Raw genomic sequence first — 17,310 nt, 5'->3', positions numbered from 1 at the left:
TGGCTGTCTGAAATACTGAAACTGATTATCCCTTAAGTGAGAAGAAGATGAGCCCCAAACCAAAATATAGAAGGATTCTTCCTACCTGCCCCTAAAAGTCTTGATATCTCCATGAAGGTGAGGATCACCCTGCAAGAATTTTCTTTCCCTTTTTATGACTGAAATGTCCTGCTCCATCCTGGAGTCCTTCCCATGACTTCTACTGTGAGGCTGACAATAGCCTGGCACACTTGGAGTTCCTGAGGATGGGCAAAGCACTTGGGAAAAGAGGCTGCAGGTGGATAATCTGCTGCTTCTTTTGTGCGTTCTTCTTGGGTATAATTCTTCCAAGCTTTTCTTCTGCCTCGTAAATAAAGGGACTTTCTGATCCTAAGGAGGCCGCATCACATTGTCCCTTCTTGTGGCCGTGGCCAGGTCAACCGTTAGGGTCCACCCTCTCCTCCCTGTATAAAGAGTTTCTTCCACAATCTGATCACTGCCTTAGGTTTGAACAGGTACACTTCAAGTGAAAATACAATGATCTCATAGTGCTCCAAGGTATGTCACTAAAAAAAGAGCATGAGGCTTGAAGGCAAGGGGTGGATATGGAGGGTTTAAACCACTCATCTGTCTATGAAAATACTTCATGCACTTACCTATAGCTCCTTTTGTCTCTCATGGTTGAAAAATGTTCCATTTAAATCCAGATATTCACCTTTTTTGCTGGTGAGTTTTATGTACAAACTATCAGTTTTTCTGTTTGAGACCCTGTCCTCCCTGGCTCCTGGCATGAGCCTGAGTGCAGGGAAGGAGAAGACTGAAGAAGTGGTTGATTTCTAACCAGTCCATCTATTGACAAGTAGGATCCTTCATGCAAAACTTGAGTTTCAGCGCGGGAAGGAGAAAGTGAAAGAAAAGTGAAATTGCTCAGTTGTGGCTGACTGTTTGCCACCCCATGGACTGCAACCTACCAGAGGAACCTGGTATGGGATTTTCCAGGCAGGAGTACTGGAGTGGATTGCCGTTTCCTTCTCCAGCAGGAAGGAGAGGTTAGGACAAATGCAGAAAGTAGCAATGACACCTATACATGATCGTGTAAAATAGATAATTGGCGGGAAGCTGTTGTATAACACATGGAGCCCAGCATGGAACTCTGACAACCTAGAAGGGTGGAATGGGTGACAGAGGGAGGGGATATATGTAATATATGTATAATATATTACATATACTATATATAATTACGACTAATTCACATACAGCAGAGACCACCATAACACTATAAAGCAATTATCCTCCAATTGAAAAAACTTGAGTTTCCAGTGGTGATGCCCCAAAATGAGGATTGACTGAACCAAACATTAGGAGCCCAACTAGCAGCAGTGCCTGCTAAAGAAAAGAGATCCAATTGGTGAGGAAATAAAGCCATAAGAAAGAGAGAAAATAATTCCTTAAAGACACAGGAGAGATTTGCAATTCAACAGAAGTTTCTCAGACTTCATGCTTGATGAAAAGGAGGCTGACCCTTAACAAAGGTTGAGTGGGAATGCTTCTGCTTTCATCTGTCACTCATCCCAAACCAGCATCTGTGAAACTACTGGGCAATACAGTACAGTAATGAGAGAAAGAATGGAGTTTGACCAGCTGTGGAGGACCATAGCCAACATCCGTCTTTCTCCTGCACAGCACTCATGGGAAATATTTATATCCCAATAACAGAAGCATTGTGTTTTCTCCCTGAGGATTTACACTAATATTGAGAATCCCTCCCTTGGCCTTTGGGTTGGGAAACAATAGTAGCCCCAAGGGTGGGATAAGAGAAACTTTCCTGCATCATCCCTAGCTTTTACTGCTTCTCCCAGCCTTGGACCTTATCTTCTAATAAATAACACACATACCTAAAACACTATTCAGAATTCTGAACCACTCTTCACATTTTTCTATCTGTGTCCACTTTATGTCCTTGAATAAAGACTTGACTAATTCCTGTTCATGTTCTAGAACTCAGTTTACTCTGACACACATCAGCTTCTTTTCTGAGAAGCTTAACCCCACCTCCTGCCCACTCTCTAACCTGATCCATGGCTGGTTCTGCTAAACTAAGTCTCAATACCTAATTGGAACTCTACTTTCTCATTTGTGTCTCATGCCAGATTCTGAACTTGTAGGACAGGAATTATATTTTAGTATAATAACAACCACCAAACATAGTGCCTGGAACACATTTGGTGCTCAATAAACAAGTGAATTAAACTACTCTGACCCCTAGACTTGAGGAGCAGCTGGTATTGTGAGATGAAAACCAGTTAAGTCAAGCTGAGAGGAAGAAGAGTAGAGTTGTCTCTTATTATCTCCATCAGATCGGTTCCAGAACCCCCTAGGGATATCAAAAAAACTATGAGTGTTCAAGCCCCTTGATTAGAATGGAATAGTATTTGAATATAACCTGCACATATCTTCCATATAAAGTTGACTCTTGAAAAATGCAGTGGGAGGGAGGTTTAGGAATGCCAGTTCCTGTGTAGTTGAAAACCCACATACTGATATTTCTGCCTCAAAATCAGAGGAATTCATAAATGACTTACCCAAGAGCAGAAACCTGAAACAGTTTGGTCAGAATCAGTACTCAAATCCTTTTGATTTATTTTGATTCCACATATTGTGATCTGTAAGAGAAAAGAAACTTACTCTCATAGCTAGTTAATTTATGGATATGTAAAATGAAAAATGTACTATATTTATTGGAAAAATCCACAAGTAAGTGGACTCATTCAGTTCAGACCCATGTTGTTCAAGGGTAAGCTATACTTTAAATCATTTCTAGATTACTTATAATACCTAATGCAGTGTAATGCAGTAGGAAATGGCAACCCTCTCCAGTATTCTTGCCTGGAGAATTCCATGGATGGAGGAGCCTGATGGGCTATAGTCCATGGGATTGCAAGAAGTTAGACACGACTGAGTGGCTAACACACACACACACACACACACACACACACACACAACACAATGTAAATGCGATGTAAATAGTTGTTGGTATAGCAAATTTGCTTTGCATTTTGAAACTTTCTGGATTTTTTTTTCCTGATTATTTTAAATCCACGGTTGGTTGAGTTCCCAGATGCAGAACCCATGAGTATGGAGGATTGGTTGTACAGAGGTCCCCCTGAGACTCAGTTTGACTAAATTCCATTCTTCTGGACATATGCTCTTTTAGAGAAAAGAATATACCTAACTGGAAACATGAATGAGGCATGAGAAGTTTCCTCACTTTAGATTCTGAGGAAATAGTGAGATCACAAACAGGTAGACCTGGTTGAGGTAAGTTGAACAAAACTAAACGAGAAACTGAGGCTCTTGTTTGTTGAGCTGCAAGAAAGGCAGGTCGAGGTGAAGAGAGACGCATGAAATCTGAGCGCTAGTAAAGCACACTTAAGCCATATATGTTTTTAACATTTAATTAAACTATAAAACTTAAGGCTCTAACTATAAAGTCAGGCAATTTTTTAAAAAACGACATAGCTATCTGTCCAATTAACAATGATCTTGGTATTGTTATAATACTTTCAAACTGACTTGATCATAGGAATATCCTAGTTTTTGCATGAGATAGTACATTCTAGAAGAAAAGATCATATTTATTTTAAAAATATAAAACATACTCAAATGACTTAAAAATACAACAATGTATAGATTTTTAAAGTTCTAATTCTCCTCCTCCCTCCACCCATCCTATATCCCTTCCCTAATTAACCATTTTCATTACTTTATTGCACAACTTTCTACTGTTGTTTTGTGTATATGTAAGCAAATGTCAAAATGCTTAATTCTTTACCTGTGACTTTCTTACTCTGTTCTGTACCTTATTACTCACTTTTAAGATACCCTGGAAAACTTTCCCTGTCATTATATGGAGAACAGAAGGAAAATATTTAAACTAAGGAGACTACTAGCTTGACAACTCTGTTGAATGATGGAATTTCAATAGTCTCAAATTATACTTCTATTTTAATCATCTTTTAATATCGCTTTGACTTTAGTTTTCCTCATCAGTAGAATTCCTGTTGTGGTAACTGTATAGAAAATAATTTATAGCAAAATGATATGATACTTGGGATTTGCTTCCAAAAAAATGAGTGGAGGTATAGATAAAATTAGCATGGCCATGATTCGGTAATTCATGGAACTATGAGTTTGTTACACCATTATTCATTATACCATTTTCTCTATTTTTAGAATGTTTGAAATTTTTCATAATGAAAAAGTGTCAGAAATATGTAGCAACAATCAGGTATATATTTCGAGAAAACTCAAAGTTTTTAGATTAAATACAAAATGTCTGCAGTTAAAAATTAATGAATGTCAGAAATATTTCCCTAAAGATGGCAACTCAATTTCCACAAAATTAGCCAACCAACCACTGGGGAATGTCAGATACCATGTGGCCTACTCTGAGCCAGGAAATGTAAAACTCTAATGAACTATCAACTCCAGGAGGAATTCAAGCTTCCCAGAAACAACTTGCTTTCTGACCCAAAAGTAGTGGAGGCAATATAGAAATACAGCTATTCACATGGAATCACAGTTCAGAATGGGGAGATAGGATTTAAAGAAAATATTGAATACAGAAGATTGTCTTTTTCATTATGATAAAATTTCTTAAAATAAAGATTGCTTTTCTCTCCCTTCTTCTTTCCCCTTTTCATATTTTAAAAGGTAAGTAAATAACATAGGAAAACAAGATTGAGTTCCATTATCAAATTTTACATAAGAGGAACTTACAGGAGAAAAAATAGCACATAGAATTGAATAAAAAGGACAAGAAATACGATACAAATCTAAAATATGAATGGGAGATTATTCCGTAGTCCTTAATTCATATATGTTAACTCATACCTATGTATAATCTGGCCTTGAGTATAATAACCACAGTGTGAAAAGAAGGATAAAACAGGACAAGCAACCTTAGAGAAAACAGGTACTTCAGGATTGGCTGAAGACTATCTTAAAGAACATAGAACTAAGAGAAAATATATGAGGGAAATGTTAAGTGATAAAGGCAGACAAATATCTATGAAACAGAATGGTGCAGAAATAGACCCACATATTTATGGCCACTTGATTTTCAATGAGAAAAGGAAATTCAGCGGAAAAAGTATAGTCTTTTCAACAAATATCGAAAGAACAGTTGGATATTCATATGATAAAATGGACTTTAATCTACATCTTAGACTTATAAAAACTAAGTAAAAAAAGATTCATAGACTTAAATGTAAAACTAAAATAATTTTAATTTCTAAAAGTACAAAATAAGATATAACCTCTGTGACTTTGATTTAGGCAGATTTAATAGAAACTAAATCAAAAGCACAGTCCATAAAAGAAAAATTGATAAACTGAACTTCATCAAAATTACAAGTTTTCTTTCTCAAAAAAAAAATACTATTAAGACAACACATAAACAAATTATAAGTTGGGAAAATTATATATATTAAAATCACATATCTAACAAAGGTAAAATAGTATCCAGCTATATTAAGAACTTGCAAAACTTGTTAATAAGAAAACCTACCTCTAATTTTTTAAATGAAAAAAAGATTTGAACAGCCCTACAATGATAATTGGAGACTTCAACACCCCCAGTGTAAATAATGGAGACTAGACAAAAGATAAATAAGGAAATAGACAACTTCAACACGGTAAGCTAACCTAACAGTGCAGATCTCAGAGACCACACATAGAACATTCCACCCAATGACAACAGAATACATCTCCCTCAGAAATATAGATGGAACATTCTCCAAGATAGACTTTGGGCCACGAAACTAATCACAATAAAATTAAGCTGCTGAAATTACACAGGTGCCTTTTCTGATCTCCATGTAATGAAACTACAAATCAATAGCAGAAAGAACTTAAACCACGCAGTTTTGAGCAACAAATGTGTCAAATTAGCTAACACAAGAGAAATTAGAAAATACTTAGAGATCAGTGAAAACAAAGTCACAACATACCAAAACTTAAAGGATGCAGCAAAAGCAATGTTCAGAAGGAAATTTAGCGCCATGCTGCTGCTGCTGCTGCTGCTAAGTCGCTTCAGTCGTGTCCGACTCTGTGAGACCCCATAGACAGCAGCCCACCAGGCTCCCCCATCCCTGGGATTCTCCAGGCAAGAACACTGGAGTGGGTTGCCATTTCCTTCTCCAATGCATGAAAGTGAAAAGTGAAAGTGAAGTTGCTCAGTCCTGTCCGACCCTCAGCGACCCCATGGACTGCAGCCTACCAGGCTCCTCCGTCCATGGGATTTTCCAGGCAAGAGTACTGGAGTGGGGTGCCATTGCCTTCTCCATAAGTGCACATTAAAAAAAAATCTCAAATCAATAACCTAACCTTCAATCTGAAGGTTGAAAAAAATGTTTAGAAGAAAAGTTTTAAGAAAAAAGAAGAGCAAACTAAACACAAACAAAGCAAGCAGATGGAAGGAATAATAAAGATTAGAGGAGGAATAATGAAAAATAATTTTAAAAAACAAAATCAACAAAACCAAAAGTTGATTTTTGAAAACGTGAAAAAAAAAAATGACAAATCTTTAGCTTGACTGACAAAGGAAAAAAACAAAAGAAAACAAAAAAACCCATCAGATTACTGAAATCAGGAATTAAAGTGGAGATGTTACTACTGACCTTATAGAAATAAAAAATACTGTAAGAGAATACTATTAACACCTATATGCCAACAAATTAGATAACCGAGATGAAATGGAAAAATTTCTAGAAACACACAAACTATCAAAACTCACTCAAAAGTTTCTTTGAAAAATGGAAAATCTGAACAGATCTATAGCGAATAAAGAAATTAAATAAATAATTGAAAACCTATCGAAGAAAAATTCAGGATCAGATGGCTTTATTAGTGAATTCTACCAAATATTTAAAGAAAAATTAACTCCAATCCTTCTCAAACTCTTCCAAAAGGCAGAGGAGGGAATGCTTCCAAACTTGTTCTATGAGGCCAGTACTAGCCTCATATGAAATTTAGAAGAAAAATAATAAGAATAAAAGAAAATTATACACCACTGTACCACATGAATGCAAATACAAAAATCCTCAACCAAATACCAGTAAACCTAATCCAGCAGCATAGTAAAAGGATTATACACTAAAACCAATTGGGATATACCCCCAAGAATGTAAGAGTGGTTCAACATATGAAAATGAATATAATATGCCGTGTTAACAAAATAGAGGGGGAAACACATGATCATTCCAATTGGTAAAGAAAAAGCATTAGACAAACTTGATATCCTTTCCTGATGAGAATACTCAGCAAACTAGGAATACAAGGGAAGTCTTCAATACGATAAAGGACACCTATGAAAAATCTGCAGCTAATATCAGTCTTAGTGGTGAAACATTGAAAATGTTCTCCCTAGATTCAGGAACAAGAGTGGACAACCACTATTCAACATTGTACAGGAAGTTCTAGCTAAGGAATTCAGGCAAATAGAATGGAATGGAATAAAACAATATGAAACAAAACAAAATGATATATAGTATATACCATACTATACAATATAATCAGAGAAGGCCATGGCACCCCACTCCAGTACTCTCGCCTGGAAAATCCCATGGACGGGGAGCCTGGTAGGCTGAGGTCCTTGGGGTCGCTGAGGGTCGGACAGGACTGAGCGACTTCACTTTCACTTTTCACTTTCATGCACTGGAGAAGGAAATGGCAACCCACTCCAGTGTTCTTGCCTGGAGAATCCCAGGGATGGGGGAGCCTGGTGGGCTGCCGTCTATGGGGTCGCACAGAGTCGGACACGACTGACGCGACTTAGCTGCAGTAGCAGCAGCATACAATATAATGCATCCAAATTGGAAAGGAAGAAATAAAACTATCTCTGCTAGGAGATTTTATGATTTTTATATGTAGAAAATCCTAAAGAATCCATCCGCCCTAAAAAACTATTGTAGCAAACGAATTCAGAAATGTGGGTATCAAAGACAGCGCTGTGCTAGGCAGAAGATGCACAAGCAAAAGGGCTCGAGGGTTGGGGTACTGTCCCCTTAAGGGGGAGCGATGGTTGGGGGACCAGGAGCTGTTGTTTTGCGCTGAAAGCCGTGGACTTGAGAAGAAGCAAATGTATTCCTTGGCGCCAGTTCACGGGACGCCGTGAGAGTGGCTCCAGAAGGGCTTTCCTGCCCCTATTCTGTGAGAGTTCAGATGTTAACCTGCTTTGCAAGGGTAAATTTGCGCAGTTGGGCTCCCGGGGGTGGCGGCGGCCTTCACGACGGAGCAAAATCACCAACTGCACTTCCTTCGAGCCGGAATCGAACCAGCGACCTAAGGATGTCTACATGCTTTGTATCTACAGTCCTCCGCTCTACCAGCTGAGCTATCGAAGGGCGCACACACTTTCGTGCTGGGTCTTTCCTTTTTGGAGAAATGGCAAAAGCCAAAAGGCTTTAAGAAGCTCCGGGTACAACATACTCTGGGTTGGCTGGAAGTCCGTTGGCAAAGAGCCGTGCACACTCCGGGGATCCGTGGTGGCCAGCCATCCTGGAGAAGCGATTTTCAGAATCTGAGCCCAGCCCGCCACTTGTTGACTCATTTTCTCTCCCTTGGGCTCTTTCTTCAGAGAGAACAGGACAGCAGCCCTCTGTGGCCAGAAAACTGGAAAGAGGGTGAGGAGAAAGGGGCGTTACTGAAACCCAAATGGATGCGTAGGTGAGGTGGGAGCCGGCTCGCGGAGGAAAGCAGAGGATCCTACCACCCAGGTAGGATCCGCTGAGGGGCCCTCGAGTGTCTGAGCGTCTCCCCCAGCTCTTACCCAAACCCAGACCTGCCCTCTGGTGCTGACCTGACCCTGTTGCCACCACGAGCTGGGATCACTTTTCCTCACGGTGAGGCTTCCTGGGAAGTGATGGGGAACGGATGTCGGGCTAGACGGGGAGACCACACCCTTAGGCACCCAGAAGCCTGGTTATGCTGCTGCCAGTCTGGGCACTTGGCTCCCCTTCTCTGCGCACAGACCCATATCTCTTTGGCAAGAGCTGGCTGCTCCCTTACGTAGCTCCAGATTCTGAGGGCTTCCTGGACAGGCACAGGAGATGAAGGGAGGACCAGAGCACCCCAATGTCAGGCTTGGACCTCTTGCCTTTGCTCCGCGTCTTGGACAAATGTTTAAGATCCCGTCTGGTGTGAGCCTGCCACCCCGACAGTGCTTGGTCACCCACCCAGCTCATGTCACACAGAAGTATGGCAAGCCACACCCAAGTGCGGCCTCCAGTGCCAGTGTGGCCTCTCCTGACCCAGATACCCGCAGGTTTTCACCTGCAAGGACGAGGTCCATGTTCTCGAAGGTCTGCCACTGCTCGTTGTAAGTTCCCAGACAGGAGGATGGGGTCATGGCGGGGCTCACTCCGGAGTGTCCAAGTCACCAGAGTCCACCTCCCAACCGTGGTCACACTCTCATTCTGTTATATCCCCAAATATCAAAGCTAGTTCCCCCAGACCTGGTAACCTTCTCTCCCTCTCTGGAGAGTGAGGAAGAGAGAGAGCTAGAGAACGAGAAAGTTGGAAAGAGAGAGATGGACAGAGAAACAGAGACAGTCGTTGGGCTAGACAGAAGAGAAAAGCTATGGACCATTCTAGGACCAGGCCAAGTAGGAAAGGGAAATTGAATGGGAGGATTTTCAAGAACGCCTTGGTTGTCTCTGACCCATGTGATGGCAGGGGTGCTTGTCAGGCTCCAGGGCTTGTGGTGGGTAGCTCCCCTGTGGCCACTTATCTGTCACGGATCTGCCCATGTTGAGTAAGTGGTAGCGGCAGAGCAAGTGCAGCTTTCCCTGGGGAGAGATATATGGATAAAAGTTTAAAAGGTTTGGGAGGTTGAGAGGGTGGCTAACTCGCCTGCTAAGGCAGGAGCAAAGGGGTGTTGTTAGGCTGAGGGGCATTTGTCTGTGGATTTTAGGAAGGAGAGGTAGGTAATTGGCTTCAGAAGGGCTCTGTCCTGTGAAAGTGAAAGGGCCAAGGCCAATATACAGGGCAGAGGTAGAGGGCGCTAGCGGTCTTCGTGATGGATAAAAAAGGAAACCCAAGCACTTCCTTCGAGCCGGAATCGAACCAGCGACCTAAGGATGTCTATATTCATGAAATACTACAGTCCTCCGCTCTACCAGCTGAGCTATCGAAGGGTGCACGGCCAAGTACTTCCACCGACAAGTACTGGGGCTTTCCTTTTGCAGAAATGAAGGCGGTCAAGAAAATGGAGCCTCACTGCTTCTTAAAGAGGAGCATGGGCCTCCATGGGTGTTCCTTCCCCTTTTCCATCTGTCTCATCCCCAACCCCCATCCCTGGTTCTTATCTCCTTTACCTGTTACTCACTCCAGAGAGGGGCCTCGGTGCCCACCTAGATCTAGTCTTGCTTTTCCATGCAGTGAGGCTTCCTGGGAAGTGATGCAGAAAGATGTTGATTGGGCTAGCCCAGTCTGGGGCCTTAGTGACCCTCCTTTGCCCACAGACCCGGATTCCTTTAGCAGAGGCGACTGCTCCCTGAAGTAGCTCAAGATTCTGTGGGCTTCCTGGGCGGGAGACGAAGGGAGGAGCCAGAGCACCCTGCTGTCCGACTTGGACCTCTTGCCCTCACTTGGAGTCTTGGAAACCTTTCAGATCCTATCTGGTGTGGGCTCACCACCCCAACAGTGCATGGACACCCACGCAGCACAGGTAGAACAGAGGTGTTGCAAGCCACACCCAAGCCACCTGCCCTCCAATGCCTGTGTGACCACCCCTGATCCAAAGACCCACAGGTCTGCTTCTGTGAGGATGAGGGCCATGTCCATGGAAGTCCCCTACTGCTCACTGTAAGGCTCCAGATAGGAGGATTTGACCATACTAGGGCTCACCCTAGAGTATCCAAGTCATTAGAGTCCCTCTCCCTGCCCCTGCTACATCCCCCAAACATCAAAGTTAGTTCCCCCAAACCTGGGAACCTCCAATTCCCATGGAGAGGGGGAGGAAGAGGAGGTAGGGGTGTCTGTGGGCATATCCAACGAAAGCCTTAGCATCTCTTTTTGGTCCCTGCCCTCTGGACTCTGCAGAAGGTCACATTCGAGGCTGGGGACTCTTTGTGGCCACAGAGCAATAAAACCTTTCTCCTGAAGGTCTTTCACTGCTGAAGGTGGGGCAGCAGTGGCACCACCCCCATGGAGACACCACAGCCCTGGGCTCAGCCCCTTTTAGTCAGCAGTGGGACACGGGAAGACCTGGGGCAGCTCATCTGGAGAGGAAAATGTGTGGGGAAACGCAGTCTGAATGCAGAGGCAGAACCTGAACTGAAAAGGAGTTTGTGGGCTTAGGGGTCAGGGGAGGCCAGTAGCTGGGCCCCAGGACAGCAGAGAGTCACAAGCCCATCACCATTGTACTCTTTCCCATGACAGTTCTCTTTCCCATGCTTTCCAAACATATCTCCCACCTTCAGAAGTTTCCTTCCCACAGAGGGGTAAGAGCAAGGGCCACACCTTGGCTTTCCTCTCTGCACCCACAAGCCTTGACAACCCTCCCCCAGCCACCACCGCCTCTTCAGCCTGGCTCAGTGGGGATGGATGGAGGTTGGTGGGAAGGCTCAGCCCATGTAGCCTTAGGGCCCAGCCCTTAAGTAAGCCAGCTGGTCAGAAAGCACAGGCCACTGATCTGTGTAAGGAGAACAGTTGGTGTATCCCTCCAGACCACACATCCAGCCATCAAACCCTGGCCCCTTCTGCTCGCTGCCTTCAGCCACCACTGTCTGCCCTCCCCTCCACCCCCACTTTTCCTACTCTCGGGGCTCCCTCAACTCTAAATCTTTCCTTTTGCTCACAAACTCTGCTCCTCTCTCTTTATCTCCCCCTCCGCTTGCAGTCAGTCACCCTTGGTCTCTCTCTGTCTCTGTCTTTATCTCCATCTCTATTTCTATGTCTTCCATCAGAAGCAGCAGGGGAGTCCGTGCACGTGTTTTTCCCACCATTGTACAGAGTAGGAGCAATCATTAGTCTTTCAGAAGGAACTCAAAGCTTCCTATAGCAACCAGAAAAGCTGTGAAGTTTCAAGGAATTTGAAGGTTCCCCATGGCCTCAGCCTCGTTCTCTGACAGGAGACGTGAATCGGGCCTCTGAAGTTTTCATTATGACTTCAAGCCTTCTCCCCCATCCTGAGAGCCCTGGTGTCTTTTGCTGCTGCCAATGCCAGTGGCTCTCAATGCAGGTGTACAGTTGGCAGTGGCTTGGTAAATCTCAGAGTGGCAGTCCTGTCCCACAGTATATAAAACGAATAGTGATGGAGGTTTTCAGTCTCCCTATGTCTATATATTTATGGATTATTCGAAAGAAACACAGAAAGAGAGAACAAATGTGAGAATGAGGGAGAAAGAGAAAGAGAAAGAGAGAGAGTCAGAGAGAAAGTTGGAGAAATGGACAAGGACACACAGAGATTGCCGTTGGGCTAGACAGAAGAGAGAAGCAAGGGACCACCCTAGGACTAGGCCGAGTAGGAGAGAGAAATTGAATGGGAGGATTTTCAAGAAGAATGCCTTCACTGTCCATGACCCATTTCATGGCCCAGTGCTTGTCTGGCTCCAGGGCTTGTGGCGGGCAGGTACTGTGTGGCTGGGTCTATCCATGTTGAGTAAGTGGTACTAGCAGAGCAGGTGCTGCTGTCCCTGGGGAGAGGTGGGTGAATAAAAGTTTAAAGGGCTTGGAGGGGGTCAACAGGGTGCCTTGTTGGGGCAGCCTCCTAAGGCAGGAGAAAAGGGGTATTTGGGGCTGGGGGGGCATATGTCAGTGGACACATTTCACTAGTGGCCCTTATGATGAGGCAAAAGTAACCAGTGCACCTCCTTCGAGCCAGAATCAAACCAGCGACCTAAGGATGTCCACATTTATCAAGTCTACAGTCCTCCGCTCTACCAGCTGAGCTATCGAAGGGTGCATGTCTATGTACTCCACTGACAAGCACTAGGTCCTTTGTTTTTGCAAAAATGAGAGGGGCTAAGGAACAGGAACCTCACTGCTCCTCAAAGGAACACTACCTCTAAGCGCCTCCTTCCATCCCACCCGCTAGGAAACTGAGTGAGAGGATTTTCAAGAAGAATGCCTTGGTTTTCCATGAACTATGAGATGACCCAAGTGCTTGTTGGGCTCCAGGGCTTTCCGTGGGCAGCTCCTGTGTGGACACGTGTTTGTCAGGAATCTGTCCCTGTTGAGCAAAGTGGTAGTGGGAGAGGGGGCACTTGTCTCCCCAGGAAGAGGTGCGTGAATAAAAGCTTACAGGACTTGGGATGCTGAAGGAGTCGGGGCAGTCTACTTAGGTTGCTTTTGGATGAAGGGCGTGTGTCCTTGGATTTGGGGAAGAGACAAGTGACTCTGGAAGGGCTTTATTGGCTTTGTCCAGTGAGAATGAAGACGCTCTTGTAGTGCACGGGCAAGGGCCAGTTTGCAGGGCAGAGGCACTAGGTGCCAGGAGGTGGTGGCATTTATGATGAGGCAAAAGCAAGTGAGGCACTTCCTTCGAGCCGGAGTCGAACCAGCGACCTAAGGATGACCACATGCAGTAGACCTACAGTCCTCCGCTCTACCAGCTGAGCTATCGAAGGGTGCGCATGGACTCATGCCGGGTCCTTCCTTTTTGCAGGAAGGGCAGAGGCCAACACACTGGATGACCCTGGGTACATCAAGCCTCTGGTTAGTTGCAAGCCCTCTTGTCAAAGAAAGATATACATGCCAGCTCCCTGATTGTCAGGCACCCGGGGTGGCTATTTTCAGAATGTCTGGGCCTGGACAGTCACGCGTTGACTCATTTTCTCCCCCCTGCTCCTTTCTACACGGAGTGGTGGGATACCGGCCATCCTAGGTACGAAACTCTGTAAGAGGTGAGGGTAAAGGGGGCGTCAGCCAAACGGAAGCGTGGGTTGGTTGGTGGCGGGCTTGCGGAGGAGTGGAGAGCAGAAGAAAGCATCCTGCAGGGTCGATGAAGACCTTTTGAGGAGAATCACTGCCTCTAACCGCCTCTCCCCATCCCACTCAACTGCCGCCCCAGGTTCTGTGCTCACCTCGCCTCAACACTCACTCCAGACCGGGACTGCGCTGCTCTCCTAGACCTAGTCTGACTTTCTGCGCTCATGACTCTTCCTGGGAAGGGATGGAGAAAGTGACGTTCGGTTCTGCGGGGACGACCACGCCCGTCGATACTCGCTGAGGCCAGTCTAGGGACTTGGATCTTCTTTTCTGCCCACAGACCCGAAATTTTTGTCAGTAGCTGTTTCTCCAGCGTCTATCTCCCACTCCCTGCACCTTTCGGTTCCCTTGCTTCAGTCCTCTTTATTTTCCCCACCACCTTCCTACTACCAGATGTATTTCTGAGCCCTTTCTAATCCCTAAGTTCGTGCTTTTCTCTTAAACTTTCCCCCTTCTTGAATTGCTGTATTTGTTTCTCTTTTTCTTTCTGTCTCGCAGACTGTCTAGCCCTCTTGGTCTGATTTTTCTCTGTAACTTTTTTGTTCACTGTTTTCTTCCATGTTTCTATGTCTCTTTCTCTTGCTTTTGGTCTCTCTCTCTCTTTTTTTCTTTTTCTGTCTTTCTCTATTTCTGTTTCTATATCTCTATGTCAGAACTTGCAGTATATTTGTTCCTAATTCTCCAAGTGTCAGCACTCATTGCTCTTACAGATGAAACTAACACTTTCTGGGTGCAAGGAGAGCAGCGTATAGGGTAACAGATATTTGTCTAAAATGCAGGCTGAGACAAGCCAGTGGGAAAATAAAGGAAGAGTTCCGAAAGTTCAGGATAGTTATCCAGGGTGTGTTTATAATTAGGCATGCTCAGATTCTCTTGGACTTTCATTGCAAGACTCTTTTACTCTCCAGGTTTGAAGAAATCTTTAATGGCAAACAAAGAAATTTTGCTAGGATGATGCCTGGATTTAATTATTAACAAAATGGTACAATTGGTTCACCAAGTGTAACAAAATGTATTATACCAATGCAATTTGTCATTAGAAGGGAAAATATTGGAAAAGGAGCAGTGAGAGCATATATATGAGAACTTTCTTTACATCGTGCTCAGTTTTCTTTTAAATAAAACTGCCTCCAAACAGAAAAAAAGTATTAATTGAAAAATTCATGAATTGATTTTTTCCATGTATATCCATTTACATGTATACAGCTACTAGAAAGAATGTTCTTGGGTAAGCAATAAAGGATGGCTTCTAGGGTGCAGTTAGAGCGGATGGTCTTAGCTAGCATCTTAGCTAGGTCATCCACAGTAACAGGAGGAGTGAAAGTCCTCAGATGCCTGTGGATGGGTACCTTGTAGTACCGTGCATGCTGACATTCTCCTGTGAATGCTTCTGTCTCCTTCGTGAAATAGAAAGCTGAGAGTGAGAATGGATACTGAGGTGTTGCTATTTTAAAGACACTATAGAAGGAAGGAAAGATTAGCCTTTAAGAATGGTACAGTGAAGCGACTGAGAAAAATAGTAAGATTATTATGCAGATGCACTGGAGATCATTGTCATGAATTTAAATTGAGACCGTTTGAACTTTACTGGGTTTCTCTTCATTCTAGTTCAGCTCGGTGAGTGCAGGGGTGCAATGTTTATGTTAAACAAAGACTGCAATTTTGTTATGTGAGTTTTCTAAGCAAAAGAGGAATAATCATATGCAGACCTTTAGACTGAGAATTCAGCCAGGAACTGGAAACTTCTCTTGATGTTTCTTTTAAGGACATGGGCCATCTTTGTCCCTTCAGCACCTCCTGAAGGTGTTCTCTCCTTTGCCTAAGGGTGCTCTCTCCTGCAAAATGGGTCTCTCCAAAGACAGTAAGAAAGGTGTAACATTTTAATTCAACCTGGATTGCAGTGGACACCAAATTCCATCCATACACTCTCCTGGACCCCTGAAATGTGGGCAAAGATTCAAAGTTCACTGTATTCACAATTCAAGAGGTGAAAATGTCTAACAGGCGTTCAGATTATGGGTTAAAACATTTTCAGACTTTTTGAAAGCAAGCTGTAGGAGCAGTGAGATAATTTTCCAAGTTAGTTGTCCAGGATCCTTGATTCAAGTCTACAAGAATTTAAACACCTCCCTCCTCCGGTGGACATTGCCTTTTTGTTGAGTCACACTCCAGACAGTCTCCCTCAGACCCTCCCTGTTCTTCTCGCTTCCTGGTAGAGAAAGATGCAGAGTCTGCATCAGGAGACCAGAAACGGGGCTTGGGCTTGGGGAGGTAAATGCGTCCCAGAGCAAACAGACCAATGGAGAGCTCAGGACCTGAGGAACTGACTCTAAAGTCACCGCTGTACTCTGACGACAGTATGGACCCAACGGCTACAACCTGCGCTTTTGCCAAAAGAGTTGCCTCTTGAATTTCGGTTTTACACTGCCCGCCAAGCCTCGGTGAATTTCCCTCTGTGAAAATGGGGGGGGGGGAGGGGGGAAAGAGGAGGACACCAATCCCCCTTTCCCCTGCTCTTTTATCAGTCCCTTGTCGAATGTGACAGCGTCCTCCTCCGGAGTTGCGTTTGAACCTAAAGCTTCCGTTTCAAGGTTTTAAAACTTGTTTTTGATGACCCCTATGCCCTTGGTGAAATCAATTTTTGAAGACTAATCAAAACTTTACTAATTAGCAAAACGTTCTCGCCAGAAAACGGGTTTGACTAGTCTTAACTGGCCCTCGCTCCCACAAGTTCCGTTTCTCGCCTCTAACCCAGTAGGTGCAGTGTCTGTCTCATTTTAGATCTCAGTCTTCTGCAACTGGCAAAAACCTTCCATGGCAGCGGTGGGATTCGAACCCACGCCCCCGAAGAGACTGGAGCCTTAATCCAGCGCCTTAGACCGCTCGGCCACGCTACCGGATGCTGGACGCATATTCACTACTCTTTCTGGTAATACTTTCTTTACATCTCAATTTTGCTTTATACAAAGCGTTCTTGAAGTCCTAACTTCAAACGTCAAGAGCAAGGGGTTCAGGGCACAGGGCACTTATCGCAAAAGTTTACTCGCCTCGTTGACTCTGAATTTTTCATCTTCCACCCAGGAAGGGGAAGAATTTAGTGAATGAATAAATGAGTAATGAATGAATTAAATCTGTACCACACACTAGGCTGTGGGCCTTCTGCAGTGTTGCTATGTTTTATTCCTTGCGGCTTCCTCAGTCTGCCATAAATCTCTTACAAAGATAAAGGAAGGCTGTTGCTAATTAAAGCTACGAAAATCCTAACTTCAAAGGAACATGACATCCAATGGCGTTTTTAGAGCATTTGCAAATGTTCCAGCGCCTATTTGGAATCTAACC

General features: G+C 44.0%; 5 non-coding genes across 5 annotated transcripts; all 5 read right to left on the bottom strand.

The window, feature by feature from the left end:
* Window positions 1–8,294: 8,294 nt before the first annotated feature.
* TRNAY-GUA (transfer RNA tyrosine (anticodon GUA)) lies at window positions 8,295–8,384 on the bottom strand. The gene is given in 2 exon segments: window positions 8,295–8,330; window positions 8,348–8,384. It is a non-coding gene; the product is annotated as a tRNA-Tyr (tRNA).
* A 1,700-nt stretch (window positions 8,385–10,084) lies between these two features.
* On the bottom strand, window positions 10,085–10,175 carry TRNAY-GUA (transfer RNA tyrosine (anticodon GUA)). The gene is given in 2 exon segments: window positions 10,085–10,120; window positions 10,139–10,175. It is a non-coding gene; the product is annotated as a tRNA-Tyr (tRNA).
* Window positions 10,176–12,852: 2,677 nt separating this feature from the next.
* TRNAY-GUA (transfer RNA tyrosine (anticodon GUA)) lies at window positions 12,853–12,942 on the bottom strand. Its single transcript is given in 2 exon segments — window positions 12,853–12,888; window positions 12,906–12,942. It is a non-coding gene; the product is annotated as a tRNA-Tyr (tRNA).
* Window positions 12,943–13,520: 578 nt separating this feature from the next.
* TRNAY-GUA (transfer RNA tyrosine (anticodon GUA)) lies at window positions 13,521–13,610 on the bottom strand. Its single transcript is given in 2 exon segments — window positions 13,521–13,556; window positions 13,574–13,610. It is a non-coding gene; the product is annotated as a tRNA-Tyr (tRNA).
* Window positions 13,611–16,786: 3,176 nt separating this feature from the next.
* TRNAL-AAG (transfer RNA leucine (anticodon AAG)) lies at window positions 16,787–16,868 on the bottom strand. The gene has a single exon. It is a non-coding gene; the product is annotated as a tRNA-Leu (tRNA).
* Between the last annotated feature and the right edge of the window lie 442 nt (window positions 16,869–17,310).

This window comes from Ovis aries, chromosome 7, assembly GCF_016772045.2.
Source record: "Ovis aries strain OAR_USU_Benz2616 breed Rambouillet chromosome 7, ARS-UI_Ramb_v3.0, whole genome shotgun sequence".
NCBI lineage: Eukaryota > Metazoa > Chordata > Mammalia > Artiodactyla > Bovidae > Ovis > Ovis aries.
This window is presented reverse-complemented; position numbering and strand designations above follow the sequence as displayed.